This window comes from Theropithecus gelada, chromosome 1, assembly GCF_003255815.1.
Source record: "Theropithecus gelada isolate Dixy chromosome 1, Tgel_1.0, whole genome shotgun sequence".
Taxonomy (NCBI): domain Eukaryota; kingdom Metazoa; phylum Chordata; class Mammalia; order Primates; family Cercopithecidae; genus Theropithecus; species Theropithecus gelada.
Window position 1 is genome coordinate 53,185,026 of NC_037668.1, and position 11,693 is coordinate 53,196,718.

Here is an 11,693-nt window from a genome sequence, read left to right on the forward strand (position 1 = left end):
TCACCTTTGTGTCCTCAGCATGTTATAGATGAAAATAAAGGTCTGTGCTGAAGACTTGGGGATTAACCATGCACCCAGCCTCCCTCCCAGCTGCAGCTGGCTGAGAGTGGACCCACTGAACCAGGCGGGAAAAACGATGAGCGGTTTCACTGCAGGGCTTCTGTGGGTCATCCTGGTCTGGTCCATGGACTGACTGTAGATTCCAGAAAGCAAGGTGGGAAGGGAGGAGAGTTCTTTCCATTAACAGGAAGGTCCCAGAAAGATGGGGTACAAGATGGCTGGTCAAGTGGCCTTTTCTTAGTGCAGTGACCCCCTTTCCACTGGTGATTGCAATGAGATTGTCAAGAATTGCCCAGTTTTCCAATCACAAGTCCCACACCATCCTACAGAGTGTGTGGAAATGGGCCAAGCCCATTTATCCAGTGGAGAAGTCCCCAGACTAGGGACTGAGCGGCGGTGTAGAGGAAAAGGGGTCACACACATACCCACACTCACACACACATTCACACACATGCACACACACGCTCACACATTCATACAAACATGCATAACCACACACACGTTCACTTACACACATGCACATTCATGCAAACATGCATACCCCCTACATGTTCACTTACATTTCATACACACACGTTCACTTACATGCGCACACACATTCATACACGTTCACATAAAAACACATGCACACACACACATTCATACACACGTTCACATAAACACACATGCAAAACATGCACATTCATATACATACATTCACAAACATGCACACACATGCATTCATACACACGTTCACACAAACATGCACACATGCATTCATAAACACGTTCACATAAACACACATGCACACACATTCACATAAACATATACACACACATGCACATTCATATACATATTCACACATACACACCCACACACTCATATGTTCACTTAAACACATTAACACACACGTGAATTCACATAAACACATTTACATTTACACATGCACATTTACACACACATTCACACGTACACATTCACAATACACGTTCAAACACATATTCACACACACACGTTAACATACACTCACATGCATATTCATACACACATATTCACATATACACACATTCACACGAGTTCAAACACGTACACATTCACGCACACACACGTTCACATAAACACACATGCACATTCATACACATGCACATTCATACCAACGCATACACACACACGTTCACACACATGCACTTTCATACACACACATTCACATAAACACATTCACACACATGCACTTTCATACACACACATTCACACACATGCACTTTTATACATTCACACCTACATATATATTCACGTTCATATGCACACACATACATTCACATACATATGTTCACACACACATTCACACATACACATGCACATTCATACACACACGTTCACACATACATACAAGCACATTCACATACACACATATTTGCACACACACATACACACATTCACACCTTGACTTTCCTCTCTAAGCCTGTGGATTTCCTGGCCAAGCTTGCAGTCATCAGGGGTTGGGGGTGGCTGTCTCTCGGGGGCACCGGCTGCATATCCAGATGGTCCTGTCCTGACTCTCTGGAGGCCCCTCATCAGCTGGGCACTTGTTACTCCCTTGGGACTTCCCTGAAGCCCTGGGGTAGGAAGCTCTGCTTTCACCCACAAAATGATCCAGAACCAGGCAATAATTCCATCAGCGGTTCTCAGAGTGTGGAGCCTGCAGCCAGCCCCAGCAGCACCTGGGAGCTTGTTGGGAATGCAGATTCTCAGGCCCCAAGGAGCTGAATCAGCAGCTCTGGGGCAGCCCAGCAGTCAGTGTCTTTGGCAAGCCCTCCAGGTGATTCTGATGCAGCTGCAATGTGGGTCATCTCCCAAGTCCCCTGTTCCCCACAGCAAACCCCTCCCTGAGCCTGTTACCCCCCTTACTTACTACAGCCTCTCTATCCCCTGGTGGGTCAGCAGATAATTCTGCAATGATCCAGGTAAGAAAAAAAAGACTGTCCCACCTTTGACCAACAGGAACAGCCTCTAATCATGTAATCTTCCACTCAAAAAAAATGTTTTAACTTCACAATGAAATCCTCTCTGTGAAAACTGAAATCCAAAGAAACATCCAAATTCTTCCATCCTCAATTTTTATTCTGCTCAATCTTCACCAGGAAGGCTCCTTAGATGTCAGGACCCCTCCAGGGTCAGGCCCTGCAGCCCCAGCCACCTCCTGGGTCATTTCCTCCATCGCTGGTGTGGTACTTTCACCTCCTCCACTGTTGAATTAACCCTAGCCCAAATTTCCAGAGCATCTGCTCTTCCAAAGTCTGACTCAACAGAGATGAGACTCCCAGCAGCTGCCCGAGGTTAGAAAATACCAGCACACTCCTTTTCCTCTGGCAGTTATCCTAGCAAAATCATGCTCCCAGAACCCAGATAATCCAGACCCACCATGTCCTCCCCATCCGGGGACCAGAGCAAGGACAAAGTGTAAACAGAGCACAGAAAGGAGAAGATGTGGGCCTCCGCCGTACCCCCTGGGCCACTTCTCAAAGAGAAAGACCTTTAGGGATAATTCCATCGTCTTGCACAAGTTACAGAATTTCAACTGTGGCTTTCCCAGGTCTTAGGACCTGCATGGACCACCTTCTCCAGGAATCGAGTTCACATGGAGATCACTGGAGATGGAGAGGTCAGGGATGGCCCCTGGGGAGCTGGCATTTGTGACAGTATGTGCAAAGAGCATTCCAGGCAGAGGGAACAGCGAATGCAGAGGCTCAGAGGTAGGAAGTGTTGCATCTGAGGCACAGAAAGGCAGTGAGCAAGTGGGAGGGTGCTGATCTGGGGGTCAAAGGACGTCGGCAGAAGGGGCTCCATCCCTCAGTGCCTGGTGGGCAGGTAAGTATTTGCTATGCTTTGAATGTCCCCTCCAAAACTCATGTCGAAATGCAATTGCCTTTGGATGGTATTAAGAAGTGGAACCTGGCTTATTAAGAGGTAATTAGACCATGAGGGCTCTGCCCTTGTGAATGCATTAATGTTATTATCAGGAAAGTGGGTTGTTCTGAAAGCCGATTCAGCCCTCGCTTGCTTGCTTGCTCGCTCTCTGGCACTCTCCTGCCCTTCTGCCTTTGGCCACAAGCAGACTCAGCACGAAGGCCCTTGCCAGATGCAGGCCCCCAACCTTGGATTTCCCAGCCTCTAGAAATACATTCCTTTTCTTTATAAATTATCCAGTCTGTGGTTTTCTGTTATAGCAACATAAAATGGACTAAGACAGAGTTTAATTTTAATCTGAGAGCAGTAAGCAGCTAGGAAGAGTTTAAAGCAGCGCATGAGATGACCCACTTTACATTTCTGAAAGTTTCCTTCGACTTCTGAGTGGAGAGACCTAGGAATTCTTTTTCCTCTTACATCTGTCTCAGTGGAAAACCATTCTCAGATTCCTAAGCGGAAGCTTCTGAAGCCTGTGCCCCAGGAGTGCTGCGAGGCCCGAGTGCCCTCTGCCCCGTGTGCATGGCCTCTCCTCTGCTTTTGTAGTCCCTGGGTTTTGAGGAGCCTGGGAGACTTCAAGGGCACCAGAAACTTTTCCTCTGACCCTTCTTCCCTGTAGCCGCGGATCAAGCCTCCAGGCTGCTGCCCCCTCTGTTTCCACCACTCCTTTCAAGCGGGCTCAGCTGCGCTTTTGAAAAATGGAAGCTGCTTCCCAAGATGGCCCTGCTCCTTCTCTGGCACATGCGCAACGGAGGCTGTTTGTGGCGCCTGGGGCCTTCTTTTCATTCTTCTTTGAAACCTTCAGGATTTGTGGCAGGTATGAAGTCAGGGAGTTCTGGGTGTCTCAAAAGCACATATTGCTGAAACATAACATTGTCTACCTTCACCGCTCCTCTGTGGGTAACTCCAAGCAGACCATCGAGTGCTCTGCACCTGCCCAGGTTCTACCTAAGTCTGCCTGGCTGGGTCCCCTTCTGCTGTGTCATTCTCCGTGTGCTTCCTGAAGGGTCCTGACTCCACATGGTTCCCCACCTATGATCACCACGTGGTCTGGACACCTCCCCTGTCCACAGCTCACCTGATCACCAAGGGACCGCCCCAAGCCTTGACTGGTGCCACCAACCATAGCTCTCAGGGTCCTCCCAGGGGTCATGGAGCCATTTGGATCCCTAGTATCTCCCGATCCCCTTAGCCTATCTTCGGAGCAGTCAGGAACTATCTGCCTCCTCTTCCCTTTCATCTCTGTGTCCGCATGTCCCACCTGTCTCGTGAGAAATCGCTCCTTCCCTCCAGCCCAGCCAGCATGTCTGCCTTCATCATGCTCTCGTTTTCCAAGGCTCCAGTGTTTTAAACCAGCGTTTCAAGGCAGTTCGCTTGAGGCCGGGAGTCCAAGGCTGCAGTGAGCTGTGATTGTGCCATAGCAAGCCCAGCCTGGGCAACAGAGTAAGACCCTGTCTCAAATAAAATAAAATAGGCTGGACATAGTGGCTCACAACCATAATCCCAGCACTTTGGGAGGCCGAGGTGGGCGGATCCCCTGAGGTCAGGAGTTTGAGACAAGCCTGGTCAACATGGTGAAACCCCGTCTCTACTAAACATACAAAAATTAGCTGGGCGTGGTAGCAGGCGCCTGTAATCCCAGCTACTCGGGACGCTGAGGTGGGAGGCTCTCTTGAGCCCAGGAGGCAGAGGTAGGAGGATCACTTGAGCCTGGGAGGCAGAGATTGCAGTGAGCTGAAGTTGCACCACTGTACTCCAGCCTGGGTGACAGTGAGACCTTGTCTCAAAAAAAAAAAAAAAAAAAATCCTCTGCATTTTCTGTCTTAATGTATACAATACTACTTATAACCGCTTAGCTCCTATCTAATCAGGACGCTCACACTTTTTTGTCTGATCATTATGAAGCCCTCTTCTACCCATTTGTGGTAAAAACCTCTGAAGTGCACAACCAAGATCAGAGATGATGAAATAAAGCCTCTCAGATGCAAGCTGAGATATGCCTCTCCCTTGTTTGGGTGACTAGCTCATCCCAGTTTGGGTTTTCCTGCTTGTAGGACCGATGCATCCTCAGTCAGTCCTGAGCAGAACAGGGTGGCTGACCCCCCTGACGCTGTTCCCTCCTTGGCCCCGGACCCCGTTCAAAACACAGCAGACAAGCGGAGCAGAATTCAGGGCAGATCACCCGGCACCATCTGCCTGTGCCTGACACTCACCGTGGGAAAGGCCCCAAATGTCAAACTCTTTTTTGTGGCTTGTGTGTGGAACTTTGCCGTCTATATATTTTCTCCATCTTGGCTGTGCATCCAAATCACTGGAGAGCTGGTAAAAATGTCCCTCCTTCCCCCAACCAACCGGGGGTTGGCCCTAAACATTGGTCTCCTTCAAAGGCCCCAGGTGACTAGTGGGCAGCCAGGCTGGGTAACCAGGGCCTCTGTACTCGTGATGCTGACAATAAAGCTGTCCGTCTGGCAGAGTCCCGGGGGCATTTACTGACCCCAAGAAACAAACCTCTCTCCCAGCCTGGACAGCACGAGAGCCAAGCCAAGGCTGTCATGACCTCTAACATTAATCTATTTTCTGGCTAATCACAGCCACAGCCCATGCCTGTAAATCCAGCCAAAGCCACTCAACATTCCAAGACACGGCGGCATCTGTGGCCACATAGGCCAAAGGCTTCTTCTCTTCTCTCTCTTCAATGATCTCATTGAATCTTGTGGCTTTAAATGTCATGTTTAGACTGGCAACTCCCAGATTTATAATCCATGCCCCCTTCCCTACAGTTCATAGCCCCATACTCACACACACACAACTGCCTCCTTGACACCTCCGTGAGGGTGGCTCTCAGGCATCTTTTTTTTTTTTTTTGAGACGGAGTCACCCTGTATCACCCAGGCTGGAGTGCAGTGGCATGATCCTGGCTCACTGCAACCTCAGCCTTCCGGGTTCAAGCGATTCTCCTGCCTTAGCCTCCCGAGTAGCTGGGACTACAGGCACGCGCCACCACGCCCAGCTAATTTTTTGTATTTTTAGTAGAGACGGGGTTTCACTGTGTTAGCCAGGATGGTCTCCATCTCTTGACTTCATAATCCGCCCGCCCCAGCATCCCAAAGTGCTGGGATTACAGGTGTGAGCCACCGCGCCCAGCCAGCTCTCAGGCTTCTTAACCTGGCAGACTAGACCGAGGGTTCTCCCAAGTCAGGGCTCCTCCAGCCTCATCTCAGAATGGTGCTACCAGCTACCCAAGCTCAACCCATGGCTGATGCTGGTCTTTCCTCTCACCGCCCATGTCTGACCCATCCGCAAATCCTGTCTGTGGCTCCACTACACTCATACATCTTATCCACACCTGCCCAAGCCCTGCCATCTTACGCCTGGGCCACTGCATTAGCCTCCTGTCTCCCTCCTTCCTCTGTCCATCCCCTAACTCTATTCTCTACCCAGAAACCAGGAAGGTCTTTAAACAAACATCAAAACCAAGCAGCTTTACTGGGATATCATTTACATGCCATAAAATCCACCCACTTCAAAGATGGACAATTCATGTTTTTTTAGTATATGCACAGAGTTGTGCAAGCATCATTATTATCTAATTTTAGAACATTTTATCACCCCAGAAGAAACCCTGTACCCATTAGCAGTCACTCCCCAGCCTCCTCCTACCCGTCTCCCACTGTAGCCCCAGGCAACTGCTAATCTAGTTTCTGTCTCTCTGGATCTGTGGATTCTGGACATTTCACTGAATGAATCACACATTCATTGTCTTTGTGTTTGGCTTTTTCCACTCAGCTTAAGGTTTATAAGGTTTATTATTGCCAGCTAATACCTATCAAATGGATACACCGCACTGCTTATCCATTCATTGATGGAAATGTGGGTTGTTTCTGCATCTGGGCTATCAGAAAGGGCTTTTAAAAAACAAGTCACCAGCCGGGTGTGGTGGCTCACTCCTGTAATCCCAGCACTTTGGGAGGCCGAGGTGGGCGGATCACTTGAGGTCAGGAGTTTGAGACCAGCTTGGCCAATATGGTGAAACCCCGTCTCTACTAAAAATACAAAATGTAGCCAGGCATGGTGACGCACGCCTGTAATCCCAGCTACTTTGGAGGCTGAGGCAGGAGAACTGCTTCAATCCGGGAGGCGGAGGTTGCAGTGAGCCGAGATCACGCCACTGCACTCCACCCTGAGTAACAAGAGCAAGACTCCATCTCAAAAACAAACAAACAAACAAACAAACAAAAAACCAAGTTACACATTGTCACCACCCTGCTTAAAACCTTATAATGGGGCCGGGCGCGGTGGCTCACGCCTGTAATCCCAGCACTTTGGGAGGCCGAGGCGGGTGGATCGCGAGGTCAGGATATCAAGACCATCCTGGCTAACATGGTGAAACCCTGTCTCTATTAAAAATACAAAAAAATTAGCCAGGCATGGTGGCACACGCCTGTAATCCCAGCTAATCAGGAGGCTGAGGCAGGAGAATTGCTTGATCCCAGAAGGTGGAAGTTGCAGTGAGCCAAGATCGTGCCACTGCATTCCAGCCTGGGTGATAGAGCGAGACTCTGTCTCAAAAAAAAAAAAAAAACCTTATAATGGTTTCACATCATATCTAGAATGAAGTTTGGCCAAGTGCCGTGGCTCACACCTGTGGTCCCAGCTACTGGAGAGGCTGGGGTGGGAGGATGCCTTGAGCCCAGAAGTTCAAGGTTGCAGTGAACTGAGATCATGCCACTGCGCTGCAGCCTGGGTGACAGAGCGAGACCCTCTCTCAATAAATAAATAAATTGAATGAAGTTTGTTGCCATGGCCTGCAAGATTCCGATGTCCTGCACCAGTCTCTGTCACCAAGCTTTTCTCTCCCCATGACTCACTCTGCCTTCTGTGTGTCTCCTGGAGATGCCAAGCTTGTTTCCACCCCAGGCCTTTGCACTGGCTCTCCCCTCTTCTCTGTGCCTGGGATGCGCCTTCCTCAATTCTTCTCATAGCTGGCTGCTTCTTCACATTCCAGGACCAGTGTACATGTCACCTCCCAGCTACACTGCTCATGCCTGCCCGTGGCACTGTGCCACAGTGCTCTGTCTCACTCCTTCACATTTACCTTTCTCTGAAATTACCTTGTGTGTCTGTCATTTCCTTCCTCTGAGTAGAATATTCAGCCCCCAGAGAGGAAGTGCCTTGCCCGTCTTCTATCCTACTGTGTTCCCAGGGCTGCGAACAGTCCCTCGCACATAGCAGGTACTTAGTTTGCGGAGAGGGCCACGTGGTCCAGGCATGCTTAAGCAACTCCTGCAGTGGCACCAGAAGCCTGTTTCCCCCAAGTGATCCTTTGTTCTCAAATGCTGGTCCTATTATTGGCTGCCAAGATGTTAAGGTTGGGTTTGGGGGAAATCACCTGCCTCTCTAGGGTCCCAGATGAAAAGGAGAAACAAAAAAAAAACAGAGCCAAATGGCCCTTTCCCTGGCGAAACTGGAGTGGAAAATCCTAATTTGATCTGATTCCCTGGAGTGCAGCAGCACCCCCTGCAGGAAGTAAACCCTGGTGAGTTTACCCCAAAGAGACGGGAAGCAGAAGAGAGGATGCTACTAGGAGGCTGGCAGGGGTGTGTGTGTGTGTCTGTGTGTGTCTGTGTGTGTGTATGAGACAGAGAAAGAGAGACAGAGACAGAGACCAGGGGGTTCGAGGCAGTGACCCTGCCCCTGCTTAACGTGTGGCTGCACGCAGGTCAGGCTCCCTCCTCTTCTGGTGGGTGGATGGAGTGGCCTGGAGTGCTTACACCGACACCCTGTGCGCAGGAGGTGGGTGTGGAAATCTGTGGTCCTCTGCCCCCAGGCGGAAGCTGGGACGCGGTAGGGAGTCTGAAGGGTGCTGCAGTGGCCGAATGTCCCTCTCTTCTGATGCCTCCACACTGTCTCAGTGGTAAAGTCCAGGCTTTTCCACAAGCGGACCAGAGCTCCAGCCCAACCTTCCTGCCTCCTCCTCCCTCTTCACATTCCCCTCCGGGTCCCTCTGCTCAAATCCACTGGACTCTGTTCTCGAGACGCTATGGATACTCCATCGGGTTTCACACCCCTGGGCCTTCGCCTCTGCTGTTCTCACCCTCTGGAATGATCTTCCTGGGTGCTATGCCTGGTGATCTCCTGAAGTCAAGGTCTGGCCAGACCTCTGCTCTGGGAAGCCTCTTCTGGGCTCTTCTCATAGTCAGGGGGACCCTCCTCTGTGCACACCCCTTTCAGAGCCCCCCTGGAGAGGAGGGTTGCAGTATCCATCGACTCATCTGGAAGAGCAGACTGTTTTGTTTTCGATGGACGCCGAATCCCCAGGACATGGCATAGTAGTCCTTCAATACACGTGTTGGAAGGACGAATGAACGAGTGCCCACTAACCTCCGAGACCCTCGTGGATGTGGCCGGTGCGTCACTCACCTCGCTGTGGTTCCCATTGGCTGCCAGTTCGCACGTGCCACCCTTGCCCACTGGGAGGCAACAGCGAGGTGCCAAAGAGATCCTGCAGGGCTGCCCCGGCCAGAACCGCCCACTAGGCCCTATCTCTCAAGGCCTTGCCCTGCCCGGGATCTTGGTTTGGGACAAGCCCTTCTGGGAAGGGCACCCTCCAGTGGGAAACCAGCGCTGCTCCACTGCCAGTCCCAGAGCTGACATCTCCCAGAGCTGACATCTCCCAGAGCTGGGCCCAACATTGATCCTTTTCCCAGAGGCACACTGATCTAACCTCAGTGTCATAAACCCAACCCCACTGTATGCCTTCCTGAGCTTCTAGAATCATCCCCCAAGTCCCACAAGCCCCAGCAGCCCATTTCTTCAGCGCTGGGCAGCAGAGACCAGTAGGGTATCTGTATCTTTAAGAAAAAGCAAGCGTAATAAATAAAAGTTATCTGGGAAAGAAAACTTCCTTTGTTGATTTTCCAGAAGCTTTAGCTCATCAATCTTCCCCTCCTAACCTGCTTTGTGCTCGGCTAGTTTTGCTTCCCATAGAACGGAATTTGGTTTTCTAGTAGCATCTGTCATATGCAGGGTGTCCCCAAACAGTAGCAATAATGAGTTGAAAGTGGCACAGTTGGAAGCCTTCAGAAACCATCGCCAGATGTCAGGCCCTCAGTGGGCCCCTCTAAGGACGCTGGGGCCAGAGCACAGGGCAAGGGTTGGGTCGGGCCCACAACTCTGGAAGGTCCCTGGGAGTCATTCATCTGACAGACACTGAGGAGTGCCCACCATGTGCCACGCCCTGCATGGGCACTGGGAAGCCCTCACCTGGCGCTGCCATGGCTGGCTACCAAAGAACAGAATGGGCAGTGGAGGCAGGACCCCACCCCCAACTCAGTTGACTGGGCCATCCCCTGGGAAGCCCGGGAGGCAGGATGGCAGATTTGGACCCAGGTAGACCTGGGTGCCAGAGCTCAGGCTTCTTCATTTGAAAACCAGGCAAGCAGCCTCTGCCTCCCAAGGCGGCTTGAGAACAGAGTGAGAGTGTAAATTACCCCGCCCCAAGTCCAGCACATGGGCGGAGCTCAGCATCCTTTGGATCCCTCAGGCTTAACAAGTGCCCCTGCGCTGGGGGGCTGGTGGGGCTCCGCAAAGGCAGGAACTGCTCACCTCTGGGCTCAGAGTTCTTGCCTAGAGGCTTCTGTAGCTGCCACCCTTGCCTGAGAAAATGCAGGTAGAGCCACCCCGTGGCAACTGGGGGCTTTGAAAGAATGGAAGAGAGCCCCAAGGAACCAAGGCTCCTGGAGATTGACAGGCATTAAAATACGTCCTCAACTCCACCCACCTCTATTTCCAAGGCTCTCCTCCAAGCATGCCACGTGCTGTTCTCCAGAAAAGCCAGGGCCTCTGGTAGCTCCAGCTGCTGAGGGGCTACAGCCTTGCCTTCCCCTCACCAGGCCAGAGCCCGGAGGATGGGGGTCGGGGAGCTCTTTTACCTCCTTGCTGGAGATGAGGAAATTTGGGCCCAGGGAAGTGCAGGTTCAGAGCAGCACCTGCTGTGCCTGGAGCAAGGCCAATCCCCATAACCCATGCATCTGCGGAGGTGGCCCCCCAACTGCACATGAGGGGAACACGGGCTGAGCTTGCTTTTTAATTTGTCTTGCTCTAGATGACAGAGGAACTTTTAGAAAACTTGTGGGATAAGGATGGACGGATGCCCCTCAGCAGTCTCTGGCCTCATACACGGCTGCCAGCAGAGGTGGACACGAGGCCTCAGTGGCCCTCGACGCCCCTTCTCCAGGAGAGCACAGGGTGTGTGACTTCTCCCCAGCCTCTGGCCCCAGTCCCTTCTTTGTCCCAGTCCCCAGCCTGCAAACGCTCTCCGGGTTGGGCCAGGCAAGTGGGCCGCAGAGGCCTGGCTTAGCTTTGGGAACGGAAGCATAGGAAGGGGCGCGGAGAGGCAGGAAGCGGCCTGGGGAGGCTGGGGTGGTCGCGACTACAGACCCTACCGCATAGACGCGCTCAGCCCCTCTGGGCGCTCCGGTGTAGCCAACCCCGCCCTGGGCGCGGACCATGCGCGAAGCCGGGACCCAGCGACCCCCGCACGGCCCCTGCCACCGCCTCGCCCCGCCCCGCCCCGCCCCGGCCGCCCCGCCCCCGGCCCCGCCCCGCTCCTTCGCGTCGGGGGCCGCCCGCCGCCGCCGCCAGCCGCAGCCATGGGCCGGGCCCGGCCGGGCCAACGCGGGCCGCCCCGC